The sequence below is a fragment of the Canis aureus genome, chromosome 1, assembly GCF_053574225.1.
Source record: "Canis aureus isolate CA01 chromosome 1, VMU_Caureus_v.1.0, whole genome shotgun sequence".
Classification (NCBI taxonomy): Eukaryota; Metazoa; Chordata; class Mammalia; order Carnivora; family Canidae; genus Canis; species Canis aureus.
In genome coordinates, this window is record NC_135611.1 from 25,617,355 (window position 1) to 25,633,283 (window position 15,929).

At 37.9% G+C, this 15,929-nt stretch overlaps 1 long non-coding RNA gene across 15 annotated transcripts in view; it reads right to left on the bottom strand.

The window, feature by feature from the left end:
- LOC144311142 (uncharacterized) overlaps positions 1-15,929 on the bottom strand; it is an 83,417-nt gene that overhangs the window by 12,097 nt on the left and 55,391 nt on the right. For 7 of the 15 annotated variants that reach the window (XR_013376719.1, XR_013376746.1, XR_013376726.1 and 4 more), the window contains 3 exons: positions 5,951-6,012; positions 4,959-5,057; positions 1,463-1,633 (listed from right to left, as the gene is read on the bottom strand). The exons of 1 other annotated variant lie outside the window; for it this stretch is intronic. This is a non-coding gene — a long non-coding RNA (uncharacterized LOC144311142). Of the gene's footprint in view, positions 1-1,462; positions 1,634-3,864; positions 4,252-4,958; positions 5,058-5,950; positions 6,013-15,929 lie in introns of those variants that run through there. 7 more of the 15 variants (XR_013376713.1, XR_013376736.1, XR_013376699.1 and 4 more) reach the window with 5 other exon arrangements.

Consider the following 15,929-nt stretch of genomic DNA (forward strand, 5'->3'; position numbering starts at 1 on the left):
TAAGATTTTTATTTATTCTTGACAAATATAGAAGCCATGGGCTAGATTTTGGGCAAGGGTGCCATTTGTATTTTTTAAAAAGGCTTCTATTTGTGTGTTTTTTAAAAAATTCAGTCTTAGAAATTGGGAATGATCTGGATAAGTTTCCAATGTGGATCTGACTGAGTTCCAGACCAACCTGGTGCCCTATCCCCGCATCCACTTCCCTCTGGCCACATATGCCCTTATCATCTCTGCTGAAAAAGCCTACCATGAACAGCTTTCTGTAGCAGAGATCACCAATGCATGCTTTGAGCCAGCCAACCAGATGGTGAAATGTGACCCTCGCCATGGTAAAAATATGGCTTGCTGCCTGTTGTACCATGCAATGTGGTTCCCAAAGATGTCAATGCTGCCATTGCCACCATCAGCCTCCCACTGTGGTACCCGGTGGAGACCTGGCCAAATACAGTGAGCTGTGTGCATGCTGAGCAACACCACAGCCATTGCTGAGGCCTGGGCTCACCTAGACCACAAGTTTGACCTGATGTATGCCAAGCGTGCCTTTGTTCACTGGTATGTGGGTGAGGGCATGGAGGAAGGAGAGTTTTCTGAGGCCCGTGAGGACATGGCTGCCCTGGAGAAGGATTATGAGGAGGTTGGTGTGGATTCTGTTGAAGGAGAGGGTGAAGAAGAAGGAGAGGAATACTAAAGTTAAAAATGTCACAAAGGTGCTGCTTTTACAGGGAAGCTTATTCTGTTTTGAACATTGAAAAGTTGTGCTCTGATCAGTTAATTTGTATGTAGCAGTGCATACTCTCATATACAATTACTGACCTATGCTTTAAAACACAACGCTTTGTCCATTTCTCTGATGGGTTTGAATAAAGTATTCCTTGTCTTAAAAAAAAAAGAATTTGGTTGTAATCTAAATAATCTAATGGAATGATCCACCTATCCAACAACCTTATCTGCAGTTTGCTTCTATCTGGTACATTGCTCTAATTTTAACTTAGGGGAGAAGGCCTTTAAAAAAAATCCTATCAGGCTCTGAAATCAGTTTCCAGTTTGGCCAACCTTTTGACTACAGAACTACTTTACAAAATTTTTGCTTAAATATTGTCAGTCTTCAGCTGGCACATACAATAAATATTTCTGGCAGTATTGACTAAGCCCCTTTGGGTATAAGAGGGGTCCCCAAAGAGAGTGCAAAGGATACTGTCTTCCCAAGTTCCAGAGTCACTCCCCAAAGACACCCAAAGAAAGAACTAACAATCTCTTGGCAGAAAGCCCCACTCAGTTCTTAGGATGCAAAATGAGGAAACAAGAAGTCACTAGCTGTCCCTAGGAGAGAAAGGATCAATAACCAGTCTGAATTCGGGTCTGTATTGGAACAGGAAGGACAATGTGAAATTTTATTTTCTTCACTCAACTGGGCACTACAGACAGATTGGGAAGAACTGATTCTGGAAAGAATTCTTACCTTTCTCTGGATTCTGCATTTTTTGAGGATCACCTCTGCAGCCTCTGATATCCAGTTTCCCATTGGCTATTTAGGGGAATAATGTAGCATTTTACCAGAATTTTCCTCATTTTCATCAACTCTGGAAGGGGCCCATAGGAGGAGCCTTCTCTGAAGGTAGATATGGCGTGTCTGAAAAACCATTAATGGCCTTTTGTTTATGGTTATAGAGCACTTTTTTTTTCACAGTGGAAAAACAATTGAGACAGGATTACTAGAATGAATACTCAAAGGAGCAGAAAGAGAAGAAATAAGAATCCTGTCAGTCTTAATCTTTTGTTTCAGGCCTCTTACATTTTTAATTTTTCATTAGGCTTTTGCAACAACTCTTTCAATGGCATTTCTATACACTAACAATGAGACTGAAGAAAGAGAAATTAAGGAGTCAATCCCATTTACAATTGCACCCAAAAGCATAAGATACCTAGGAATAAACCTAACCAAAGAGGTAAAACTAAAAACTATAGAACACTTCTGAAAGAAATTGAGGAAGACACAAAGAGATGGAAAACTATTCCATGCTCATGGATTGGCAGAATTAATATTGTGAAAATGGCAATGTTACCCAGGGCAATTTACACGTTTAATGCAATCCCTATCAAAATACCATGGAAACTATTTTGGAATTATGAAACCTTTGAAGACTTCTGCATGCTGATTAAAACAGGTATCTAATTCTATTTCATTTAGGAACCCTTGCTTTCAAGTGTACTTCTTAAATGGTGTTATTTAATTGTAACATTTTACATAATGGCCATTATAATTCTAAGTTGCTTTTAGCAAGATTTTGCCATTTTACTAGATACCTGCAACTTTGGACACTACAGGTTTTAGACATAAAAGAAGCAGGTGTCCTGGAAGGAGGCACACTCAACTCTTTGGAATTTGAAGATCCTATTAAGTAAGACTTTGGGTCACTCAGAACCAAACTAATACCTAAAGAGAATGTGCCACTGGGTTAGAAGTTTTTTGTTTTTTTTAATTTTTATTTATTTATGATAGTCACACAGAGAGAGAGGGAGAGGCAGAGACACAGGCTGAGGGAGAAGCAGGCTCCATGCACCGGGGGCCCGATGTGGGATTCCATCCCGGGTCTCCAGGATCACGCCCTGGGCCAAAGGCAGGCGCTAAACCGCTGGCCACCCAGGGATCCCCCTGGTTTAGAGATTGTACATGTTTTACAGCGTACCTTAACGCACTGAAGTTTTCCTTGAGGTTGACAGATAACCTAGTCAATTTAACCTGTTCAGTGACTGATTTATCAGAACATAGGAGTCTTTGAGTTAGGTGGCAAGCACTTTAACAGCTTTAAATGCTTGACTTGTATCCACCAATTTCTGCCCATGGTTTTCTTTTTTACACCTCCTAGGTCCCCATGGGCAATAGCCTTTACACAAAAGAGAACATTCACCTCAACACGCCAGTTGTAGCCAAAAGATATCACTATGGACTGGCCAAGAGAAGACTGTGCCCACCATGAGCAATTCCCAGCAATGCCTCTACTATGGAGACTGCAAACTAGAACTGGGGAAGAGATTCCAGCGTGGAATTGTAGACTGAACCAAGGACCAACAACTGGCACTCCGTTAGAGCCTCCTGTCAGTCTAGGCTGACCTGTTAACCTTGGACTAGAAAGCCAATTGGTCAAAAGCTTGAGTGCAAAAAGAGCAGAGCTTGACTAGAGGAGCTCAACTGAGAAGAACTCACCAATGGCCTTGGAAAAAGGTTTATGGAGCACCACACCTGTGTTTCTCATTCTCCTCAAATGCCATCAGGGGTTCACCTTGGATCCCATTGCTGCCACCAAAACTTTTAAATAACAAAAATTCAGCCAAATAGATTTTTAAAATTTAATTGGCTTTATTTATTGATTCATGAATCAGGCAGCATTTCATCTTGCAAGTAGAGGGGAACTCCAAAGGGCTACAGAAAGGTAAAGGAAAGGTTTTTCAAGGTAGGACAAGGAAGTTATAAACAGAAGAAAGGGCTGTTTCAAATGAGTTCACCTTCCTTTGGGGGACTGGAGAGGATCCATGTGACAGATGACCTCATTGATGCTAACCAGAAAGTATCTGACTAGCTGGTTAAGACTAAATTTCTGAGGGAGGCTGAAAGTACAATTATTAGGTATTTGAAGCCCTGGTGTGGTGGCATGCCAAGCATAAGTGACTCCATTTTAGGCTTATGATTTTCTTTTTAACAATGCCTAGTCGTCAGTGAATGAATGAATGAATTCTTTTTTTTAAGTTAACTCATTAATTTACTTTATTAATCAATTAAAACACTTATATGTACTGGATCCTTTCACCTTAACTCTGGTTATAACAGAGAAAATTACTCTTGTATTCTTTTTTTTATAAATTTATTTTTTATTGGCGTTCAATTTGCCAACATATAGAATAACACCCAGTGCTCATCCCAAGTGCCCGCCTCAGTGCCCGTAACCCAGTCAGAATTCTATTTCATTCTACTGCATAGAACACTGGGAACAACCCCTCAGAGTATGGACAGATGGTTCTCCAAAAATAGAGTAGAGGCATGGTTGTCGATCTCATAGAAGATGAGCTCTGCTGTTACTAAAGTCAGTCTTGATGGAAAGTAGAAAAAGACTTTTGGACATAGGATTCTGTAAGATGCCAGGATTTTAAGAAAAGGCTCATTTCCTTGAAGAGTCTGGAGTGTTCCAATAATGCCTTTTCTGTATTGCAAGCTTTTGTTCCTCTCTGATGTCTTGACTTCTCAGGGTAGGGCTAGTGAAAAGTTCACATCATAGCTGAAGCACAGATGATCTTTGCAGGCTTAAAAGCCAATATTCTTATTATTTTATTATGTTTTTTAAATTGAAATATAGTTGACACACATTACTTTTTGATGTATGATACAGTGATTTGACAACTTTAAATGTTATGCTATAAGCCAATATTCTAACTTGTTCTTTGTAGTTTGACAAGTATAGATATCTTATAGTCATGATATTTTTCCCTCAAGTAACAGTGGCTTGAAAAATCATGGGAACACTAAGAACACACCATAGTAAGTGGTATATAAGCAGTTTTTACCTTCTGGATGGGTTGAAGTAGGCTTTCTAATAGAGATGACTATTCAGTGGGTCTATAGAGGATGAATAGAGATCACTAGGAAAATACGAGCAGAATTTCCAGACCAATCAAAGAGAAAGGGTAATTGCATGAGGTATTACATGGTAAGTTGGGGGAATTGTGTTAGTTGTCCTACTTAATTAGGATTCAAAGTGTAGGGCACATAGGGATAGTTATAAAAAGCTGATGTTTAGAGATGAAAGGTTGTTTGAAATAAGATCTTAAGCAATTTAATTACCAAAGCAAGCAATTTGCTTATCATTTATGAGGAACCAGCAGAAGTTATTAAGCAGAGAAATTATTAATGAGAATTGAGACAACTTTGATTTTTTTCTTTTTCTCCCAATATTTGTGCTTACCAGGAGAGAACACTGTATCAGAAGAATAAGTTTGAGAGTCTCAGCAGTCATGAATAACTTCAGTAGATTAAATTGGAGATTGCAGCTTGATGGAGAGTTCTAGAAATGAGAATTATTTTCATCGATGTGAGTCTTGAATATGAATGGAGATCAGAGGTCTATATTAACAGCCAAACTGGACAACTCAGTAGAATTTTGAGTCTGAAGAGGTGGCTGGGTACAACATTAGACTTGAAGTCAGTCCAGAGGAGAGTTTGGGGATATAGCTATGGATTAAGTTTCCAATTTCAGACTAATGAGGAAAGAAGCCAACAAAATCAGAATGAAGACAGAAGCCTGAGAATTGTGTCTGTGGATCTAGATTGAGGGGGCAAGTCCACACAACGGCTCAACTGGGTTATGACAGTTGTTCCTAGGCTGCCAACAACTCCCTCACTTTTGGGCCAGCTTTTGTGGTGTGGTTTAACAGCACAAGAATGCATGAGAAGTTCTTCTGAGAGGAACTCCCATTAAAACAAAGTACTTTTAGTCCAGCTGGTTCATATTTGGACCTTGTCATTGCAGCTCTTAGGGATATCAAATGGTCTTGTTAACTTGTGAGTCTGGCATAAAATAGAGCAGAGGTATAAAAGGATGCGGGAGTGGAAGCTCAGACACAAAGTCTAGCCTGCTATACATATGAAAGTAGGAAAGATGGCCCTACAAATTCTGCAATAGCCAATGAGAACATGGGCAGGGGAGAATTGGTCTATTTGAAGTAGAATTATTTATGCAGACACTTATAATCAAACAAAATGCAAAAAAAAAAATATTGGGAAAGGGAAATAAAGTAGGAGTCAATGATTTTTTGTTTTTTACTACCGATGAATTGGAATCCAAAATGCCAAAATAAACATTCTACAGGATATTAATATAACAATGCTATTTTAACTCAAAGAATGTTTAGTTTTAAATATCTGTACAAAAATGTCAACTGCTCACTGAATGCTTACGAAAAGGAAGAGGTTGCTTTCCAGCGTACCATATCAGATCTGAGCCATGGTAGCAGCCACAGCTAAAAACAAACAAACAAATATTAAATGAAAAAAAAAAAAAAAAAACAAAAACAAATATTAAATGAAAAACTACCTATCACTACTACTATTGTTTCTTAAAATACAGAGCCACCTTTTATGGTCCATTCCAATTTAGTTAACTTCTTTCTTGCTTTGAATGATACATGCCTCCAACCTCATTACTGAGGGCCAGTCAGTTAAATTTGCATCCAATAAAAGATTGGAACTAAAAAGTGATTATTAAGTAGAAAAAAATCCTTGGAATGTTAAGGGCTTCTTAAGAATATCAGATAAGTGAGCTCATTGAATGACAGAATCAGACATGGTAGAAGGTTCAGAAAGCTACAGAGGACCAAAGTTACTTAGGCTGTAAATTAATCCAAGTATTGAACTGATTTTGTTGTGCAGATTAAAAGCTATCTGAAGAAAAAGCCCAAATTATTTCATTGCACTGGAATTTTAAGTTTATCTGTTATGATTTGCAGGGAGTAGAATAGCAGTTTACTTGTTATAATGCTGTTTGTCCTAATCAGAGGAATTTGGAGAGGCAGAGACAGGGAGAAGCACTGACTGCCTCATTTCAATAAGAAGGCCCAATAGCAAGCAACTCTCTTCATGCAAAAGCACAGTATGAAAGAGTTGTCCTGAATTTCTGCCAGGGAACAGCTGCAACCCTGTGGTGGTCCAACTTAATGGTATTCCTCAATGTCCAGGGGAGGTTCAGATATTGTTATCTTTCTATCATTATCCAACCAATGTCCTGTGATTTGGGCATCTGAAAATAAGATATGATATGGAGTAGAAGGGAGTAAAGACAGTAATTTGAAATAAGGCCAACCATTTTTTAATTAGTATGAGATAACCATGTAACTACTTTTTAAAACTTGGATAGATATGAAAGGGGACCCAATTAATAATTTTACCAGGACCAGGGTAGTAAGTGGGAACTATCTTAGACAGGTAGGACATATAGTCAGTTAACTCCCAGAGAATATTATTTACAAGTCTAATATATTATTTCTTTACATCAGATGTATCTTAATAGCTAAGATAGCTAAAACATATCTAGGCTTCATAAAGTGTAAGGTCTTATTCTTCAACACTGCGTATTGTAGTGAAAATATTTGGTGCTGCATAGGCCCTGTACCTCTGATCTTATCAGGAATAAAAATTCATATTTGAAAAAAGAATTAAAGTATAGTTGACCCTTGAACAACACAGGTTTGAAATGTGCGGGTCCAGTTTTACAGGATATATATATATATATATATATATATATATATATATATATATATAAATAGTCCAGTACTGTAAATATACATGTCTCCAAACCTAATTAAAGTCTAAGTACATTTTCTCTTATGATTTTCTTAATAATGTTTTCTTTTCCCAGCTTACTTTAAGAATACGGTGCACAATACATATAACATACAAAGTATATGTATATTAAACTGTTTATGTTGTTGGTAAGGCTTCTGATCAACAGCAGACTATTAGTTAAATTCTTCAGGAGACAAAGGTTGCACATGGATTTGCAACTATGTGGGGGATTTGCCCTCCTAATGCCTAAATTGTTCAAGGGTTAACTGTAAATAATTGTGAAATAAGTGTCCCTAAAAATTTCTAAAAGATTACACACATCCAGATTTCTACTGGATAAATTTAATTAGTCATAGGGGAAAGTGTCCTACAAGGAATTAAGGACTTCATGAGGGGTAAATAATCTATTTATCAGTAACAGATTCAACTTTAAATCAATAACCATCAGAGAAAACTAGAAATACATTACGGCGAGTTTATTCATATTTTGTCTGTCCTTTTGAATATTTTTTAATTCAACCAACTTAAGCTTTAAATTCTTCAATTATAACTCAGAAGTTCTTTATTCAAAAACTAAAGAAAGTCAAAGAGTATTAAAAGAGAAAGGAGAGTGTCTAATTTGTATTCACTCACAACTGGAACCTAGGGCTGTATTCAAACAAATATGTTTATATTTATTTGATGACAAAAGCAAAACTGTGGTTTCCTGAGCCACCCTCCCCGCCAATATTGATATTGTTCTGCAATGCCAAAGTTATCTTTCTGAATTGAATCACTAATACTACTGCATCCCCTTTTGGCTGCTCTTCATAATTGGAGGAGTATGAATGCAGAACCCATGAACAATAAGACTCCCCTTTGGGAAAGGGTGGCACAGACCTCAGGATGGCCCTTTTATCTCTTTACCATTCTGTCTCCCTCTTACATCTTTTTATAGATTCCTTTTTATAAATAGAGTCTTAGTTCTTTTCCCTCTGTACTTTGAACCTAACCTATCAATCATTTCTCATAGGCAGTTTTCCTAATATGAGAGCAGGGAGATTTTTTCCTTCATTCTGTATGTTTTTGTCAAGAGCCCGCCCACCATGTTCTAGATGCAGAGATCAGCAATGAAAAAGAGCAATGGAAATCTCTGCCCTCATGACTACAAGGGGATAAAAGAAAGCCACTCTTTTTAGTTGATCAAAAGAGTGGAATATATACAAAATGACTCTTTCTGGTACTAAGATTAGTCACTTCTAAGTCATTCTCTGGCATACATTTCATAGTATATATTGCATTTATATGACATGTATGTGTAAATGCAGAGCAAAGCTTGGAATCACAATAATGAACTAGGTTCATTTTGCAGGGTTGTTTGTAGTCATGCAGTACATACTCAGTAATTTGCTTTGGCATTAATAGGTCATGTTTTTGGACACCTGTGTGGCTCAGTTGGTTAGGTGGCTGACTCTTCATATCAGCTCAGGTCATGATCTCAGGGTCATGAGATCAAGCCCCATGTCTGGCTCCATGGTCAGCGAGGAGTCTGCTTAGGATTCTTTCGCTCCCTCTCTCTCTCCTTGTCACATTCATGCTCACACTGTCACACTCATGGTCTTTATTATTTATTAAAAATAAATAGGGATGCCTGGGTGGCTCAGTGGTTGAGCATCTGCCTTAGGCTCAGGGCATGATCCCATGGTCCCGGGATTGAGTCCCACATCAGGCTCCCTGCATGGAGCCTCCTTCTCCCTCTGCCTTTGTGTCTGCCTGCCTCTCTCTCTGTGTCTCTCATGAATAAACAAATAAAATCTTTTATATATATATATATATATATATATATATATATAACATTTTAAAAATAAGTATGTTTTTTCTTTGCTTTTGTCATCAAACAAAATACATTTCCATATCAGCACATATAAATTTATCTCATCCTTTTAATGACTGTTAGTCATTAGTATAGATGTGCCTTGTCCCCTATTGATGGGACGTTTAAAGCCACTTCCAAATTTGCAATGTTTTACAAAATGATGTATAATCTTACACATCCTTTACACAGATGTGAGTGCTTTTGTGGCAGGATGTACTTCAGCACCCTGAAAAACTCAGCTCAGGAAAACTGTAGGGTACAAAAGAAAATAGTTTGTTCTAATTATCCAGGATAGAGCTGTAATGCTATTTTGTGAGAAAGCAAAAATCTTTGTTGTCACTTTAATAATGGAAAACAAATGTACAGAAGGCAAGTAATGATTCTGTACCTGCAAAGGTGAGATAAGAAAGGATAAGATAATTGGCATAGGAGAACTTTTACTTTTCCCTTCTTTTTTTTCTTAATATTTTATATATTTATTTGAAAGAGATTGAGAGACCACGAGTGGTAGAAGGGGCAGAGGAAGAAGCAGACTCCCTGCTGAGCATGGAGTGTGATGCAGGCCTTGATCCCAAGACCCTGAGACTGTGACCTGAGCCAAAGTGAGATACTGAACCAACTGACCCACCAGGCGTCCCTACTTTTCCCTTCTACATCATTGGACTGGTTTATAACAGGTAGGTATTCATTTTATTTAAAATTAATTTTCAAAAACCATATACAAAGAAAATATTTTCTCTCTATTCTGTCAGTAAAAAGCATAAGGCTTCATTGATCTGAAGAAAATTACAGGTTTTGTGTTTTTGTTGTTGTTGTTTTAATAAAGCCTAATTAAAGAGCTGCTTCTGAAGAACTTTAGGGTGATAGGAAAGAACTTGTCCAAGTAATCAGCTTTTTAAACAAGCAAAAATGAAAAAGAAATTCAAATCACTTCTAAACCTCAGTCCTGATTTCTCTGCAAATCAACAGAACCATTCCAAATTGAGAATTGTTATGTAAAAAATAAAAAAAAAAGACAAACACTTGGAGTTATTGGGAAATCCAAAATAATTTTGTTAAATTAATTGAGTAACTTCCTTCCCTGTAACCCCCACCCTGCTTTGTAGACCTGGCTCCTTTGGTTCCTCATTTATCTCCTGGCCTGGTTTTATTTTTGACCTTCCTAATTTAAGAGGTCCAAGAGCCACTTTATGAATGATGAATAAAAAAACCTAAAAATTATTTGTTCCATGATAGTCTGTATGATTTAATATTGCACAAAATACTATAACTCCTCAAATCACAAGTTTTTAGCTGTGAGCTGTTTGCCTAGGTTCCCCAGCTTAGTTTTATAGCTCCTGAGTTAGCAACTAACATCACATAATTTTTTATATAATTTCTGTGTGTACATGTGCAAATGTGTGTAGAGAGAGAGAGAGAGACTGGGAGACAGAGCAAGAAAGAAAGAGAGACAGAGATTTAACAAAGGCTTTAAAAGACCTTAAAAAGGAACATATTTTGAGCTTTCTCCATTATGTCCACTGAATGTGGATTTTATTGCTATTGTATCAATGGATACATTACTATATTTATTGGGTGAAAAGAGGATAAGCAGCAGATCATTTTCCTTCAGTAAGAAAGATCAAGGGAGAATCAAGACTTAGGACTGGTCCCAAAATTAAACTGATTTACCCAGGATACTGCAGCTCAGACATTACTAATCTTACATTTCAGCCAGGCCTGCTTGCTCAGAATGAGATCTTCCTTCAACTTTAAAATTCACCCTCAATAACCCTGCAACCCACACACTCACTAGATATCACCACTCAGGGAATGATGTTGAACTGATTTTTTAACTTTTCTGAGTATGGTGCCCAGTGAGACATATTTACCTCTTCGAAGGAAAGCTGGCCATTTAAAAACAACCTCCCACCCGTCCTTCAAAAAAAAAAAAAACAAAACAAAAAAAACAAAAAACAAACAAACAAACAAAAAAAAAACCAACCAAACAAACAAACAAAAAAACATTATGATACAGCAGTGCTTGAATGCAAAGGGAAGGAGGTGAACATTTCAGCTAGTATTGCTTTTTCTTAGGAGTGGCTTTATTCCTCCTAAGGCCCACTGTCTTGGTAGTTAACATTGGCATTCCTAATTCTGTTTTCTCTTGTTCCACTTCCAGTGCCTTTAGGAAAGCAGACTGCCATTTTGATCATATGAATGTTATTCAGAGTTGTTTTGAGGCCTTCTCATCTTACTCTTGGCTGCCCTGCACATATCAGGCAAACTAAAGTCCACCCATATCCTGCAGTAAATAAAATTTATACTGCAGTTATGAGAGTAGAGTTGCAGTTGACTACTTGATGTAATGTTATTTTTTTGTAGACATTTAATTAAGCTAATTAATTTTCATTTTGCAGCTTTCATTTTGTAGTTTGGAGCCACACTTTTTTTTCCCCCCAAGTTTCAATCATTTTTCTGGGCCTTTAAAAATCTCACAGCCCATTCGCACTGGGCTCAAATGTGTAATGGACAAAATGGCCTCAATAATGCTAATTTAATAGACAAGTAGATTTAAAACTCTTTTATTAAAAAAAGAACCAGTTATAATGGTTTGCCTTTTTAACATATATGTGTCTTTTACAGCAAGCTACCTTCCTGAATTTCTACATCCAACCTAATTATATAAGTTTTGAAATATTAAAGTACTTTCTTTCTTTATAGTCAATTTTCTTTTCTCTTTTCATATTTTGATATTTAAGATCTACAGGCACAGTCTGATCTTAAGGCAATTTCTGTAATTTATATTTAATGTCAAATCATTTATTAATTTTATTTCTTTATTATTTTTAAAGATTGTATTTATTTACTCATGAGAGAAAAAAAAAAAAAAGAGAGGCAGAGACATAGACAGAGGGAGAAGCCCGGTGTGGGTTCCCTGTGGGTAGCCTGATGTGGGACTAGATCCTGGGACTCCAGGATCCAGCCCTCAACCGCTGAGCCACCGAGGCATACCTACCAATTCTTTTAAACACTGATGTCCAGAGAACTATTTACCATTCAAATGGTCCTAAAGAGGGCAGCCCGGTTGGCTCAGCAGTTTGACGCCGCCTTCAGCCCAGGGCGTGATCCTGGAGACCCAGGAAGGAGTCCCACATTGGGCGTCCTATATGGAGCCTGCTTCTCCCTCTGCCTGTGTCTCGGCCTCTCTCTCTCTCCGTCTCACATGAATAAATAAATAAAATCTTTAAAAAAAAAGATCCTAAAGAGAAAGCTGGGAAAGACATCCTCGTATCAGGTAAATTAAACTTTATCCCAAAGACTGTAGTGGGAGATGAAGAGGGACACTATATCATACTTAAAGGGTCTATCCAACAAGAGGATGTAATAATATTGAATATTTAGGCCCTAATGGGAGAGCTGCCAAGTATATCAATCAATTAATAACCAAAGTAAAGACATACTTAGATAATAATACACTAATAGTAGGCAACATCAACACGGCACTTTCTACAAATGACAGATCTTCTAAACACAACATCTCTAAAGAAACAAGAGCTTTAAATGATACACTGGACCAGATGGATTTCACAGGTATATACAGAACTTTACATCTGAACGCAACTGAACACATATTCTCCTCATGTGCCCATGGAACTTTCTCCAGAATAGACCACATACTGGGTCACAAATCGGGTCTCAACCAATACCAAAGGATTGGGATTGTCCCCTGCATATTTTCCGACCACAATGCTTGAAACTACAACTCAATCACAAGAAGAAATTTAGAAGAAACTCAAACACGTGGAGGTTAAAGAGCATCCTGCTAAAAGATGAATGGGTCAACCAGGAAATTAAGAAGAATTAAACAGATTCATGGAAACTAATGAAAATGAAGATACAACCACTCAAAATCTTTGGGATACAGCAAAAGCAGTCCTAAGAGGGAAATACAACCATCCCTCAAAAAATGGGAGAAAACTCAAATACACAAGCTAACTTCGCACCTAAAGGAACTGGAGAAAGAACAGCAAATAAAACCTACACCAAGCAGAAGAAGAGAGTTAACAAAGATTTGAGCAGAACTCAATGAAATAGAGACCACAAGAGCTGTGGAACAGATCAACAAAACCAGGAGTTGGTTCTTTGAAAGAATTCATAAGATAGATAAACCATTGCCAACCTTATTATAGAGAAAAGACTCAAATTAATAAAATCACGAATGGAAAAGGAGAGATCACAACCAATACCAAGGAAATACAAACGATTTTAAAAACATATTATGAGCAGCTATATGCCAACAAATTAGGCAATCTAGAAGAAATAGACACATTTCTGGAAAACCACAAATTACCAAAACTGGAACAGGAAGAAATAAAAAACCTGAACAGGCCAACAACCAGGGAGGAAATTGAAGCAGTCATCACAAACCTCCCAAGACACAAGAGTCCAGGGCCAGATGGCTTCCCAGGGGAATTCTATCAAACGTTTAAAGAAGAAACAATACCCATTCTACTAAAGCTGTTCTGAAAGAGAGAAAAGGAAGGAATACTTACAAACTCGTTTTATGAGGCCAGCATCACCTTGATTCCAAATCCAAAGACCCCACCAAAAAGGAGAAGTATAGATCAATATCCCTGATGAACACAGACGCACAAATTCTCAACAAGATCCTAGCCAATAGGATCCAACAGTACATTAGGAAGTTTATTCACCATGACCAAGTGGGGTTTATCCCCGGGATGCAAAGCTGGTTCAACCCTGGTAAAACAACTAACGTGATAGATCATATGAACAAGAGAAAAAACAAGAACCATATGATCCTGTCAATAGATGCAGAGAAAACATTTGACAAAATACAGCATCCATTCCTGATCAAAACTCTTCAGAGTGTAGGAATAGAGGGCACATTCCTCAGCATCTTAAAAGCCATCTACAAAAAGCCCACAGCAGATATCATTCTCAATGGGGAAACACTGGGAGCCTTTCCCCTTAGATCAGGAACATGACAGGGATGTCCACTCTCACTACTGCTATTTCAACGTAGTACTAGAAGTCCTAGCCTCAGCAATCAGACAACAAAAAGAAATAAAAGGCATGCATATTGGCAAAGAAGAAGTCAAACTCTCCCTCTCCATCATCTTCACTGATGACCTGATACTGTAGAAAACCCAAAAGACTCCACCCCAAGATTGCTAGAACTCATACAGCAATTCGGCAATCTGGCAGGATACAAAATCAATGCCCAGAAATCAGTGGCATTTCTATACACTAACAATGAGACTGAAGAAAGAGAAATTAGGGAATCAATCCCATTTACAATTGCACCCAAAAGCATAAGATACCTAGGAATAAACCTAACCAAAGAGGTGAAGGATCTATACCCTAAAAACTACAGAACACTTCTGAAAGAAATTGAGGAAGACACAAAGAGATGGAAAAAATATTCCATGCTCATGGATTGGAAGAATGAATATCGTGAAAATGGCAATGCTACCCAGGGCAATGTACACACTCAGTGCAATCCCTATCAAAATACCATTGACTTTCTTCAGAGAGTTGGAACAAATCATCTTAAGATTTGTGTGGGATCAGAAAAGACCCTGAATAGCCAGGGGGAATGTTGAAAAAGAAAACCAGAGGTGGGGGCATCACAATGCCGGATTTCAAGCTGTACTACAAAGCTGTGATCATCAAGACAGTGTGGTACTGGCACAAGAAACAGACACATAGATCAATGGAACAGAAGAGGGAACCCAGAAATGGGTTCTATGGTCAACTAATATTTGACAAAGCAAGAAAGACTATCCGCTGGAAAAAGGAGAGTCTCTTCAATAAGTGGTGCTGGGGAAATTGGACAGCCACTTGCAGAAGAATGAAACTAGCCCATTCTCTTACATCAGACACAAAGATAAAACTCAAAATGGATGAAAGATCTAAATGTGAGACAAGAATCCATCAAAATCCTAAAGGAGAACACAGGCAACGCCCTTTTTGAACTTGGCCACACCACGTTCTTGCAAGATACAGCTATGAAGGCAAGGGAAACAAGAGCAAAAGTGAACTCTTGGGACTTCATCAAGATCAAAGGCTTCTGCACAGCAAAAGGAACAGTCAACAAAACTAAAAGACAACCTACAGAATGGGAGAAGATATTTGCAAATGACCTATCAGATAAAGGGCTAGTATCCAAGGTCTATAAAGAACTTATTAAACTCAACAGCAAAGAAACAAACAATCCAACCACGAAAAGGGCAAAAGACATGAACAGAAATGTCACCAAAGAAGGCGTACACATGGCCAACGAGCACATGAGAAAATGCTCCGCATCACTTGCCATCAGGGAAATACAAATCAAAACCACAATGACATACCACCCCACACCAGTGAGAATGGTGAAAATTAACAAGACAGGAAACAATAAATGTTGGAGAGGATGTGGAGAAAGGGGAACCCTCTTGCACTGTTGGTGGGAATGTGAACTGGTGCAGCCACTCTGGAAAACTGTCTGGAGGTTCCTCAAAGAGTTATAAATAGAGCTACCCTACGACCCAGCAATTGCACTGCTGGGGATTTACCCCAAAGATACAGATGCAGTAAAGCCCGAGACACCTGCATCCCAATGTTTATAGCAGCCATGTCCACAATAGCCAAACTGTGGAAGGAGCCTCGGTTTCCATCAAAAGATGAATGGTAAAGAAGATGTGTTCCCTATATACAATGCAATATTACTCAGTCATTAGAAACGACGAATACCCACCA